The sequence below is a fragment of the Hirundo rustica genome, chromosome 4 (assembly GCF_015227805.2).
Source record: "Hirundo rustica isolate bHirRus1 chromosome 4, bHirRus1.pri.v3, whole genome shotgun sequence".
Taxonomy (NCBI): Eukaryota; Metazoa; Chordata; class Aves; order Passeriformes; family Hirundinidae; genus Hirundo; species Hirundo rustica.
The window spans coordinates 28,434,484-28,449,266 of NC_053453.1; positions in this window are offsets into that span (position 1 = coordinate 28,434,484).

The following is a 14,783-nucleotide window of genomic DNA, read 5'->3' on the forward strand; positions in this document are numbered from 1 at the left end:
AAGTACATGTGGTAAATCCTATTATATCTAAAGAGATAGGTTGCATTTCCCTGTTTACTTTTTAATCCTCCTATGTCAGGAACAACACATTTTCGTTTGAGAGTGTTTGAGGGTTCTTTACCTTGATGATCAATTTTACCATTTGAAAGGAGAGTGAAGGTAGAACATCTCCCTTTGAAGTGAGCAAACAGGAGTCCCGTGAAGTTCAACAAAGGGAAGTGCAAAATCCTGTAACTGGGAAGGAAAAAACCCCAGGCAGCATTATAGGCTGGAGACCAACCAGATGAAAAGCAGCTTTACAGAAAAGGACCTGGAAGTCCTAGCAGGCACAAAATTGAACATCACCCAGCACTGCACCCTTGCAGCAGAAGAGGGCCAACAGCATCTGTGGCTGCATTAGAAGAAGCATTGCCAGCAGACTGAAGGCAGTCATCCTTCCCCTTTACTGAGAGTTGGTGAGACACACCCAGAGTGTTGGACCCAGTTCTGGGCTCCCCACTGCAAGACAGACATGGAGCTATTGGAGTGAGCCTAGCAAGGGGCCAAGGAGATGACAAAGGATTTACAGCAGCTGACATATATGAACTGGGACTGTTCATCCTGGAGAAGGCTCAGGGAGATCCTCTCCATGTGCATAAATACCTGATGGGAGCAGCAAAGAAGATGCAGCCTGGGACCTCAACCCTGGTGCCCAGTGACGGGATGAGAGGCAATGGACACAAAGGGAAATAGAGGGAATTCCCTATAAATATAGAAAAAAACTTCTACTGTGAGGGTGCCTGGACAGGTGGTGCACTCTTCCTTGTTGGATCTATTCAAAACCCAGCCAAAACATGTCCCTGAGAAACCTGCCCTAACTGCCCCTCAACTGAGTAGGCTGTTGGACTAGGTGATCTCCAAGAGGTGTCTTCCTCCAATCTCAGTGATTATATCACCCTGTGAGATCATCCATTAACTGATCACAGATCTAACCCCAACCTAGCAGAATCTTACTCTATACAACTAGTTTTAAGACCAAGAAAGCAATCATATTGTCTCTTTACCTAAAGAATATATTAAGCTGATTTTTCAAGTTTAACCTGACCCAAGACAGGTTCATTTTTATTAGAACTCTGCTGTATTGATGCTTCTTTTTCTACTATAATTTCTGCACATACATGGGGGGGGGAAGGAAAAAAAAAAATAAAAAATATAAATGAAAAAAGAAGGAGGAAAGGGAAAGGAGGGAAAGGAGGGAAAGGAGGGAAGGGGAGGGAAGGGAAGGGAAGGGAAGGGAAGGGAAGGGAAGGGAAGGGAAGGGAAGGGAAGGGAAGGGAAGGGAAGGGAAGGGAAGGGAAGGGAAGGGAAGGGAAGGGAAGGGAAGGGAAGGGAAGGGAAGGGAAGGGAAGGGAAGGGAAGGGAAAGGGAAGGGCAAGGGAAGGGAAGGGAAGGGAAGGGAAGGAGGGAGGGAGGGAGGGAGGGAGGGAGGGGGAGGGAGGGAGGGAGGGACTGGGAGGGAGGAAGGAAGGAAGGAAGGAAGGAAGGAAGGAAGGAAGGAAGGAAGGAAGAAGGAAGGAAGGAAGGAAGGAAGGAAGGAAGGAAGGAAGGAAGGAAGGAAGGAAGGAAGGAAGGAAGGAAGGAAGGAAGGAAGGAAGGAAGGAAGGAAGGAAGGAAGGAAGGAAGGAAGGAAGGAAGGAAGGAAGGAAGGAAGGAAGGAAGGAAGGAAGGAAGGAAGGAAGGAAGGAAGGAAGGAAGGAAGGAAGGAAGGAAGGAAGGAAAAGAAAGGAAGGAAGGAAGGAAAAGTAAGGAAGGAAGGAAGGAAAAGAAAGGAAGGAAGGAAGGAAAAGAAAGGAAGGAAGGAAGGAAAAGAAAGGAAGGAAGGAAGGAAAAGAAAGGAAGGAAGGAAGGAAAAGAAAGGAAGGAAGGAAGGAAAAGAAAGGAAGGAAGAGAGAAAGAGAGAGAAAAAGAGAGAAAAATAATAACTTGAAAAAGAATAATAAACTTGGTCCACAAATTATTGTTTGATGTTTACAAAGAGGCTTCGCAAATGTTCAATGAAATAAAAAGCAATGTAGGAAAAAAAGAAAAAACTAAACCCCAAGATGTTCAAATTTTCACCAGCAGCAATTTTGTTTTTAATGTTGGATCACTTATTCAGCCAGTAGAGAGCTGATGAACAAAAATGCTATCCCCTGGAAGGGTGGGAAAATAACTTCTTCATGGTGTTCTTTCAAAGGCAGGAAATTCAAAACCTGGCTTCAATAGAAAGTGACACTTAATTAGGGAGCTTGTGTTCTTAGACACCAAACAGAATAAAAGGTAATGTGAGTTGTAAAGCTGAAAGTGAATCATGATGGAATTCAGGTTAACACACCAGGAAGGGTGCAGGTCTTCAGCTGTGAAGGCAATTTGCAATTTCCAGTTCCACAGTCTTTTTCAAATAAAGTCTTACTTTCTCAATTCTTACTTTTCGGCAAATATGTCTAGGAGTCCCGCTTAACAGTTCCAGATAGGTAAAAAGTCCAAACAGGTCAAAATCTACATATCTACAGATATGCAACTTCATCTCCTGCAGCCTAAAAGGATACAGATGGGAGCAGTTGTCTTAGTGCAAATGATGTTCAGTGTAGTATATACTGTTTGTCTACTGATGTATATTTCACAGAGTGACAATTTTAAGTCAGATAATAAATAAACTAAAATAAATTTAAAATAATAATTTCCATAACTTCAGAATAAGGACAATTGTATATTTCCTGACAACAGCATGCCCACAGCATCAATCCCATCTAATTACAGACCATATTTTATAGATGTAATGATATCAGTGAGGTTATATCCTCCTATTCATCAGATTTTGATTTGTATAATTCTCATTTCTGTGCTTGAAGCATAGGAGTTGGCTCATGTACAGTATATCTCTGTATAATTTCAAACATTCTTAACAGTGGCTTTTAAACATTTTAAAAGTAGTCTCTATTCATGGAGTGCTATCGGTCTACCGTGGTCAATGTCACATAAAATAGCTTGCCTTTGGCTAAGTTTATAATACAATATATAATATGGGTTTTATATGGGCATCTTGAAACCTTCAAAAATTTTCTCTATGTAAAATAAATATTAAATTAGTCAAAACCTTGTTCCAAGGTTATACATGATACCTGGTATGGCTTCTCAGACAATTTTTTTAGAAGAAATTAATGGAAAATATCAATACATACATGAATAATGGACACAAATTACTTGAGAAGTAACTCATTTTGTAAAGAAATCATTTGATTATTAGAGTGGAACTTGATAATTGTATGCATCACCACAGTATCTGGAGAAAAAAATGGGCTTTAGTTCCACTAGCAATAAAGAGACAAAATATTGCTTATTTTCTTCTTCATGCAATTTGCTTCTGTACTTCTGTCAGCTTCTCTCAAGTCCCTGTAAGCTGAGAGGCCTCAAATTGGGCTCTTCCTTCTCCTTTTAGCAGATGCTCCTGTTGAGCTGCATCTGGGAACTTTTTCCCTGGAAGGCACAAAGCACAGTCTCTGTCTCATAGCACCACCCACTATAGCTCTCCCTTTTCATCCTGAAAACAGGAGTGACTGTCCACCTTGTCCCAAACAGGCCATTTTGGCAGACTCAAAATTTTGCATGGCAAATATCATGCACACTAGAGAACTGTGGTGATGGGAACCGTTTGTGTGGCCTACAGGTAGGGGTGGCAATTCCTCCCTTGAGGTCTCACTTCACCTGTTCAGGATGAGATACGCAATTGAATGACTTCAGCTGCCCCTTGAGCCAGGCTTACTCTAAAGCCCACACTTCTCTGGTGCTGATCGTGTCACCTTGTCCCACTCTAAAATTGTTAAAAGACATAGGTTTACCTTAACATAACAGCTCTAATGTCAGATCCATGGTAGTAGGGCCTCTACAGAAATTTAAAAGGGAGATCTTGCTCTGTCCTGTATATAATAAGACAGATATAAATAAAGGGAAAAAGGCAAGCCAAGGCAAAAATAGAGTAGACATAATTAGTATGAAGAAGTAAGCTATACTGAACTGTGACTTCCTCTCCAGACTGGTCTTTCAATATGCATTATTAGATCCTGCACAAAAATGATAAAAGCAAATATTCCTGTCAGCATTTTCACATGGGAAACCATTCTGATATGTTCTAAGGCATCAGGTTAATAGCACACACATTCTGCACTGAGGATTGTAACCTCCTGTTGCAAAGGGAAAGAACTGTAATTGTTTCTTCCAAGCCTGATTACTACATTCTGTGTGTCTGTGACTCATTAAAGAATACTGAGAGGAAGCTGCTACATATGCAAGACAGAAGGTGTACACACACACACATATGTATGTATATTGTTCAGACACATTTGTAAAGACATACAGTGTATGTTATGGATGGGAACACAATACTGCCAATAGGAAAACTAGTGTTTGGCAAATTTTGTTTATTTGCCTTTTAAATTTGATTTAGAGAGACCACAGGGATTTATTGGTACCACTTACATTGCAATCCTCAATTAGGTAGCTATGTTTTCCAAAATTAGCAATAACACATACAATGTGGAATCTTGATTCCTGCTCTGTAAAGAAAAATCACTACATTAAATGGAGTGCTACTGTCATTATTTAGGAATTAATTTCACACGATAACACATGGAAAACAGAGTGCAAAAGAGAGCAGGATGAGATGAGAAACATTTCCTACAGTGCTGTTGTGTTCAGCTTCTGTTTTCTGTATGGCACATCAGGAAGTTTTCCCTGTATTTGTATGCTCTGTATGTAGTTCCCTTAAAATACCTGGCTTTGGCTAATTGAAACATGAGCAGAGTGGAGTGCTTGACTTTGGGGATGGCAGTTGAAAATTGCTCAAAGGTAGTTTTTAACCAGTGACTCATTTCTGAGTGGGCTTCAGGAGCTTGACCATCAAAGGAGAACTTTACGTATCATTTTATCATCCTGGGACACTTTGAATACAAACATGCCTGGGCAAAGGCAGAATGACTGGTAAGGTCAGTGGTTTAATTTCTGTTCCTGCACCAGAAATACAAGCTGCTAACACATCAGGAACTTTTCCTCCTTCGCAATGATACTGCCATAACTTTGAGTGACAAGTAGAAACCATAATACTGCTACAAATCTCTCTGGGTTACTGAAGAGCACTAATCAGAAAATAACATTCCACAGCTGTTGCATTCCTGAAGTACTCTTCACTGTTTACCCTGGGAACAGCTGTCATTACCTCCTGTTAGCAGAAAGCCTACACAAAGAGGGTCTTTAAGGGTCTTTAAGGCAGTCAACATCATGCCCAGCCTGGTCTCTTCCTGTGGCAGTCAGAGCTTCCTGTGTGTGCTGAGCACACCTTACTCCTTTTGCCTCTTCCCACAGTATTCTATGGAACACCCATCTTCTCCCACACTGAAGAGAGATACTTCTTAGTAGATAGGTACCATCAAAATGCTAGACACTTCACAACCACATTGTGGATGGGTCTGTTCCCACGCACCCGACTCACACACATGCTGCTGGTTTTTTGCATTGTCCGCACAACAGCGGGAGGCAATGACAACCAGTGAAACAGAACAGCATAAAGCTAGCAGACAGGATATGAGTACAAATCCTACATCACACAAGACAGTGGCATGGTTTTAGACAAAGCAGAGAAAACCTCCTATGGGTTCAACATTTTATATGTCAGTAGAGGCATATTTAACTTTAAATGAAACATTTAATAGGTGCGTGAAAAACATGGGAATTGCTCTGAGCAAGATTGAAATACTACAACAATCTTCATGGTTCTTTTTATACATGCAGTTCTCTAGGCAGGTGCAAGACTTATCTTCACTTTCACTTTAAATCCTTTCTTTTAAAGGGAGGCTGGTGACCACCCTAGGGGAAAACAAAAGAAAATCCCACCTGTTTGCTTTGGGCTATATGCTTTTAACATTGCCACTTGCTTCCTTACAAAAGAAAATTCCAGAATTTGCTATCAACCTATTTAAGATGAACTTTTCACACAAAATTTCAAAATGATTGAATGACACTTTCTTGAAAATCTTCCAAGTCAGAGAAAAAGGAGGTTCAGGAAAAACATTTTTGGTAGTTAAAGACTCTCCAGAATCTAGGGCAAATTCAAGGGACAATCACTTTGGACATTCTAAGTCAACCCAAAATTTGCTATGTAAGCTTCAGGATTTGTTTAAAACTAGAATCAAAACTAGATTGCTTATCCAAATTGAAACAAATCACATATTCACTCCTTTGTGTATTAAACTGGATTCTCAGGGATATTCACATAGCTCCCTTACCCTTTGGGCTTTCAGATTCACAATTGCTGGGTCATAGAGGTTCTCAAAAACCTTGTCTTGCTGTTAGCATGTCACACAGGACCCTAGACATAGCAAGGTATATGTTCTCATGATTCATCATGCAGAAAGCTGCTGAAGCAATTCAGTTAGTAAACAAAGACCCAGTGTAAGACAAAGACAGAGGACATTTAATTGTATAAAATCCCTGGATATCATCAGTGGGAACTACCTTATTGCTTGGCAATGCTTTAGGCAGTAAGTTATTAAGTATTACTGGGTGTTCCTGGTGTTCCTGTCTCTCTTTCCACAACAGAGAGAACTGAGTTAGGTCCCCCAGAGAATATGAACAGAAAAGGTATTTGGTATAACTGCTCTGGAAGTCATATGCCACCCTAATGTCTGCAAACACAGGATATTTTAGCTGTTCGTAAATGTGAATGCATCCTAGGCTGTCAAAAAACCTGTGGTTACCTTTCTGTGTGAAAATTTGTTGGTTTGTTTATTGGGTTTTTTTCCCAGCACCAAATATCAATGATTTTCCTATTTGCCATAGCAAGCTTCTTAATCAATCTGGCACTGTGCCTGGTTGAGATGACTTTGAAGTTATGGGACAGGCAGATCTCTTTATGGCTGTGACCTGAGTGATTAATGACATGGAGTGGTCATTTGCTGAGAGTGAGAAGCCTTTCATGATTGATGGAAATGGGCCAGGCTGGAGGAAGAAGAAGTTGAGAAGGAACCAGATATTGATTTGAAATCCCACTTATCCTGTATGAGATAGAAATGCTAGTAACAAATTCTTCCTTCTCCTCAAGAATTTACTTGCAGTTCTACAGCAGGAGAAAGAGCAGTGAATGGCAAATTAATATGATCTAATGGACACAGCCCTCTGAAGTTTCCTTATGAGGAGAGAAACTTCCATAAGCCTTCCTGTGACACTGTGGCACTCGTACCAGTGCTAGAGGACAGAGATGGATCAGCAAAGAAATCATACCTGTATGTGGGTACACACTCTTCTCTGCATGGATTAGTTAGCCACAAGTAGCTATGCAGTTGCAAAGTCAGTTGTCAGAGGAGATATCCAACAGCAGACAACTCAGCACATTCAGCTCTGCCTTTGGCACTTGGGAAGTGATGGAGGAGTACACAGAGAGATGCCAGGACATCATGCCCATGGTCACCTGGAAGGCTGCCCAGCAAACCCCGCATATCTGCTCACACTGTGGAACCCTATGAGGTGTCCATGGAACTGCAAGCTGCTACAGGAAGCAGAGAAAAAAAGGGCTCTTTTAGATTAGTCAGGTTACACATACCCATCAATCAATCACAAAGGAAGCAGGGAGAAGGATCAGGAACATAGCACATATTAAACTTTCAGACCCATTTTAATGCACATGGATAATCACCCACAAAGTCCCGTGCTATTTAGCAGGTCATGTCTCACCATCACAAGGGGCTGAGTTTTGCTGCTCTTCAATGCTTAGAGCCCTGGCTTTGGTATTGCCTCTGCCAATAAAGCACACCATTTTTCTAATGTATCTACAGCACATCCAAGCCCCATCACATAAGCAGGTGCTCCTGGTGTTCCTGGCCTGCCTCTTGCTCTGTTTCTCATGTCTTAATCTAGCCTCTTAATTCCATCCAGTAAGTACATTTTCCTGCTCCAACATCAGGCACCTAGAGCAGTTAGTTTTTTGACATGTTTCTTTCCTCAGGGGGCTTCTCTCTGAAACAGCTTGTTATCACTGACCAAAGTCACAGTCCATAATTTCACACTGACTGGCCATATAACATTATATCCTCTTCCTGACCAGCTCCTACATCAGTGTTTTCCTCAAAAACAGCAAAAAGTATTGTGGACAGGAAAACAGAGGGTGGTTCCCTTGTCAGAGTGCTCCCACAATATAGTGAAGGAAAGGTAGTTCTCAAGCTTTTCTGTATTCACCACTTTCTGCTAAGAACAGCATATCAGATAAATAACAGATGAGGCGGGTACATATCAATAGCTGAGCACAAGAATAAGTAAATAACAAGGCACATGCTTACAAACCTCTGTCTGTCACTGCAAACAAATCTTACCCACAGAAGGTCACCTCCCCCTCGTGCCTAAACACTGTGCATTTCTCTGTAGTGGTTTAGAACTCTGCTCATCATACTGATTAGGTTTCTTGTCTCAGCACCAGACGTCACCCTAGACATCCTGGATGGCGAAGCTGGCAGAGAATTTCACCCAGGAATAGGACACCTAAATACCTTCAAGAATCTATTCTTGAAGATTTACATCAGACTTGGCGGTGGGCAAAGGAATTACTCTTGAAATATTGGTTTCAGAAAAAAAAATTGAGACATTTTCATGTAAATCAGCATATAATTGATCCAACAGATACTGTATTTGGGGAACAAAAGTGACAGGCATACATTAGCTACCTGTCACACCCTTTTATGTTCAGCCTCCCTTCTCCATGCCCCTGCCCTCTAGAGCTTCACCCCACTAATCACTATGCAATGTCACAGCTGTCTGGAAAAAACATCGCCTGAATATAACAAGCAGACACATGAAAAATTGGTCTCAGTGGATGTTATTTGCTTTGGCGCTGCTTTTATTTGTGAAAATTCTCAGCTTTTAAACTCTGTACAGACTCAGTGACCTGGAGGCAGAGGAGAAATAGTAATGGAATAGGTCAGCTTTTCTGTTGCTTTTAAGGAAAAGTTCTAGTGCTTATTGAACTGATGAAGTCTGGTTGCCTATGGTTATTCTTATCTTGTGGTTGATTGCAAGCTCTGATTAAAGCTTCTCCCAGGGAAGGGGCACTTATAAGAGCTCTCTCCAGAGTGGACTCTCTACTATGAGTTCACTCTTCAGCCTTTTGTCAGGGTACTTCAAGAGTCTCCAACCTATCTGGCTGGCTAATTTCACAAAATGTGTAAGAATTTAATTATCTTCAAATTCATTTATTTGTCTTTAAATCATCAAAACAATTCAAAAGTTATTGTTAACAACAGAGAAGGCCAGTACAATTAAATAAGGGACTGGGCTAAAATCCACCACAGGGCTTTCTTCCTTCCCTGTCTCATGCACATGAATCTGCAGGCACATACACACATACTCAAAGTAGGAAGAAAATGGATGTTAATGCCTTAACATGCTTGATGAGAGAAACTAACCCTGATAGGTCAGACAGTCACCCCTGAACTGCAGTGATCTCTGAAAATTTTCCTACCAACCTTCAAGTTGTTGGGAATTCCTTTTGTTGTATCTTCTCATCCAGTGACCTTCTCTCTGCTACTTTCAAGTAAGGGAAGGCTATCCACTGCAATCATGACATCCACTGCAACCATTGCTGGAGAAACCCAACCTGCTACATGCCCTCAAGACCAGACCCACAAAGCTGAAGGATCCTCCTGTCAGGAAAAATATACTGTGTCCTGGGGAAAGATGAAAAGGATCCTAAAAGGCTTTGCTTTATCATTCTGTGTTTTTTGCTAGTCTGTGTCCTTGATGCTTTATGTAGAGAGAGAAGTGGAATTATTTTTTTCAGCTAAATTTTGTCTTTTCTCACCATAAAAATAGGTCAAGCTCAAATCTGGGGGATGTGCCTTCAATGTATTTTCTGCCATAAATCTAGCTGGTGCTCCACTGTTTGCAGCTGCAGTCCACTAATTATTCAATCTCTTAATCGCAAGGCATTTCATTACAGTCCCGGCAACAATTACTGACAACAGTTGGACTGCTGTCTCCACCAAGTGGTGAAATATTAAAACGCTGTTTTCCAGGAGCTTCAGTTTTTCAGACTTTTTGCAAAGCATGAAATACATGATATTTTGGTTTAAAATTGTCCAGCTAGCAACCCGATAACTGCACTCAAATACCCTATATGAGACACATTCCATATATTAAAAAAAAACCCCAACCACTAGTATTTTTATCATGAAAATCTCAACAGCAAATGCTGTGGATTTTAGTTCTTATCTCCCTTTAGATTTCAGCTTTGTCTTTGAAAGCTGATATTTTTCTGCCAGTGTAACTGTTTCTGGAGACAAGAATGCAGAGCCTCACCCACTTCCCTTGCCCCTTCCTCCTCCAGTTTAACAGGGCCACATCAATAGCCTCCTCTTTGCTAATGTAACAAAAGGCTTCGGGCAGTTCACATTTTTCATGTGTGGCAGCAGGAGAACACCACTAAAGAAAGTGCAGGGTTAGAAGAATTAATGTGGCTTTGCCAGCAAAGACCCGGTAATTAGTTAAGCTCCTGATTCTTTGCCTTTCTTATGCCACATTGATTTGAGCTGCCATGGACAGAAAAGAACAAAATGCAGGCAGAGTTGGCTAGCAGTACCCAAAGGAGTGCCAGGTTTATTCCTCACTGTAGCATCTTGTGCTTTAAGTCTTTCAAAGACAGGATGCCCCAGCTTGACTCTTACCTTGGCCTCCAGGAACACATTCTTGTTTTCCTTTCTCTTTGTTTTTGGCCTGGCCTCAGGAAACATTCAGTCTCAGATTCTCCTCACAAAGAAGAGAAAAAACATTGTCTCAGCAGCATAACACCAACTTTATCAAAAAATGGTGTGAAAGGTTAATTCAGACAATAAATGGCCTGTGCCAAGCTTTCAGCAACATTACATTGACCTGCTCTTTGTTTTGTTTTGTTTTCCCTAATTGCTCTCAAGTATGCTAAGGCCTGGCTGATCTCCAGAAACCCGGAGACGAAAAGCTGTGCAAATCCATTTCTAACCCATCTCCTTGGACTACCCTCAAGGCAGAGCTGGCACAGTTCAGACTGTGGTTCTTTGTATTCTGAGGACGCTGCTGAAGCCTGTGCAGGTTCACTGTATTGTGCTGTTTGTCTATGAAGCTGCAGTATGGGATTGGGAAGAAATCAATTTTTTTCAGTGTTGCCTTTCAGCACTTGAAACCTGTGTATGGCCCATTTTCTTTTGAAGGTATGAGAGCTCTGAAGTTGATAAAAAGAGTTGCCAGTAAAGCTGTGCCTGAGATATTTGGAGAGCCACTGCTGAATGCTCATTTGTTATTCCCTTCAGCTGCCAGGTAAACCCTTGATTCCAGAAAGTTTTGAAACAACTCCTGCCAGAAAGTTCAAGAGGTTTGGACCACCTCCTTGTTTTGGATCAGTTCCTAGATAACAGCATTCATTCAGATAGTCCTTCTAAACTGAACAGGACTGATAAGGTACTGTTAGCACACCAAGTTATGTATGAAAATATGCTGAAAATCTAGTTTTACTTTCTCGTTAGGTCAAAGCATAAATCTGGAAGTACTGAGGATAATTCCCCTTTCATTATTTAAGTGCTAAGGAAATAAATTAATTTTTACAGATGGAAATACCTCACTCAGGAATATCATTAGTTTATTATAAAACTAAGAGTTTAAAAACCTCCCTTTTTATTTCACGTGGATTTCTTTAAAATAGATAATGCAGCTCTTTGAAAAGATATGACCTTTTGAAAAAATGTTCTCCAAGTCCCTGGGACTTTTCTCTATCTCTTCCTGGCCATCATTACACCCATATATACCAGCACCCATCCTCAGGCTACACTGTCAAGTAAAACGTTTAGGCTGGACTAGCATGGTTCTGCTGGTCCTTTGAAGAAGACACTGAAGGACATCTGCATTCCTTTAAAAGCCAGAGAGTTGTCTCCTCTGCTTGGGGCATTTCTGCAAGTCTGGCAACAGTGCTATTGGAGCCCACCTGCCTCTGCACAGGGGCTCCTGCCCCTGCTGCTGTTTAGGTGAATCCCACATGAACTGTATTGCCTAAAAAGTATGCATATTGCAAAACAATCATACAAAGTTATTATCCCTGCCATTCAAGGATTAAAGTATGGTTCCAAGGAAGTGGTTTAACTCTTAATGAGAGCTATCAGCAAGTGCAGGTAGAACCCAGACTACTGACTGAACAGTGCGTATTCAGTGGCGCTGTGAAAAAGGCTCTCTCATCACATTTCATTTTTCACCTTTAACAGATGCATTCTCCCAGAAACTTGCTTTAAGAGGTATTTGTAATCACCTACCCGCATTTCTAGAGAACTGGATTGTTCATAAAGGTTGAACACTTGTTGATGAGACAGAGGCTGTCTGTGATATTCAGCTGATTTATCAGTTGCCAACCTTGTACCCTGTGACTCACAAATTCCCTGGTCCCATCAGCCTGCAATGACCTGAGTTCTTCACCGTACTTTTCTTGGAAGTAAATCTGGCCAATTTACAACGCCCCAGGGAAAAGGCCCTGAACTGCCCAAACTCTCATATAAGTCACTCACATTTAAATCCTCTACTCCATGGAATTATTAATGCACCCTTTGTCCAAGGAAAGAAAACCGAGGTGATAGAAGTATTTTCATGGAAATCTTCCTCTATCTGTTAGACTAAAACAAGTCTTGACAGCCATCTCCCATTTCTTCAATCTGATTGAAGAGTTTCCAGACTGCCACAGTTACTTACAGTGCAGGGCTTTGCTCAACTCATACCAGTCTTGCTCTGAGTAACCAGAAGAATTGGCAAATTGGCGGTGACCACAAATCACTGAATCCTTGCCTAATTTTGTTTCTCAGATATCTTTTTTGCCCATCCCTACAATTAACTCCAAGCTCAAGGTTAAGTGGAGTTGAAGCTTTTCCATGCTTACCCCCAGCACAGAGTGCTGTGCTGTAACTCCAGGGATTCAGAAAGCTTCCTAACCCCTGCTAGAGAACCCCTCCAGAAGGACTTTTGTCTTCCCCTAGTCCAGATGAAAACTTTGAGGTAGAGTCTTGTAAATAGGTGGCAAAGAGCAAGCAATAGCAACCCCAAATGAACATCCAAAGAATCCTTCCCCTAGAGCTGTCAGCATATCTAAAGCAAAGTTTGCTGCCTACTGTAGTCACTGTGCTGTTCTGTACTAATCAAAAATATTCTGAGCCTTTCCAGTATATCATTAGCTACAGGGTTGGTAAACATTGACTTTGCTCCTATGCCTGAAGGATTAACTTCTTGCAATTACAGCTTGCGATAAATGAAACTTGAGGGTAAAAGCAATGTGTTATCAGAAATCCTTGCTGTCAGGGCATTATTGTGCTGGGAGCTGGGATTTCTCCAGCCCTGTTCCAGCAATTCAAGACCAGGACAAATGTGTCTCTGGGAACCCAGTTCAGCATTGCTCTCATGCTCTTTCAAAACAATCACTAATTCCAGATGGCTGGGGGACAGGAGATCCCTTTGATCTGGCAGCACTCCCCTATCTCAAAGCCATGCATGGCTGTATCTGTGCTTGCAGTTCTGCAACAGAGATAGTGACTCGGAGCACAGTGGTGCACAGTGTCTGGGAGGCCTGACAGCTACCATGCAGCAGCACTAGGCGGTCTGTCTCTGCTCCGTATTTCCCATACTCTTTTGAATACATGTTTCTAGCATTCTGCAAAAAAACATGATGAGTAATGAAAATAGAACTGAAATTTTTCTACTGTTCATTTACGTATATTTGCCTATTTTTTAACCTGATCAAATTCCTTAATTTTTCTCATTAATCATAATCTGTAGAATTCAGATTGCGCAACTTGCAGCTATCCATTGATTTTACAATCTAGCTGTCACAAGACCAGGCACATTATCTTAGGTCATAAGAAATCACCAATATGGGTGAAAAAGAGAAGACTAAAGTTCTTTCTTCTACTAAATAACATATTAATTAATAACTCTAAGTGTGTAGTCATAATTTGTTTTGAAAAACCACGCTGCTAAAAGAGTGACAGAAGACAGACAGCTGTACCTGCCAGAGGACATCACATCAAGCTGAGCATGAATGCACCTCTAAAATTACACTTGCTAGAAGGTGTCATGCAACAAGCTGGAAGGTGAGTGTGAAAAAACCCAACAAAATGATTAATAAATTTAAATATAGTATGGAATTTTAAGAGTCTTAAAACACTGGAATGGCTGCCCTTGCGCAAACCAAAGGTCCTTCAAGGCTAATACTCTTTTTTCAACTGTTCCATTAGCAAACCCCTTGGAAGGTTAGCACAGGGTAAGCACATTTTCTGGTGTTCCCTTCTACTCCCCTTAGCTCCAGATATTTTCTCCTCAGGAAATTCCTGAGCTTGAAGCAATTTATATGTTTATTAAACCCCAACAGAAAACTCTTACAAGATTTGCCCAGTTTCAACTTGAACCTCTCTCATAGTCTTGCCATTACCCTATTACTTACAAAATCTGTAAGTCTACCATCTCTCATATGAAGAACTGCTTATTTTATTTTCCTGGAACTGACTGGTCCTTATAGCCCAAAAGACTATGAACAGTCAACCCCTATCCATTTCCTCATTACTACTGACGAGGCGTGCATTACCCTCAGCCACTTCTCAAGGCTGAAGATAATCTGCTCAGTCAAACCTCATATGCAAACTCTTCCATCTAATTATCCCTGTGGCCATTTTCCAAATGCCTTCCAGTTTTAACAGCAGCTTGAAGGTCCAGGGATCAGAACTGGCCAGAGT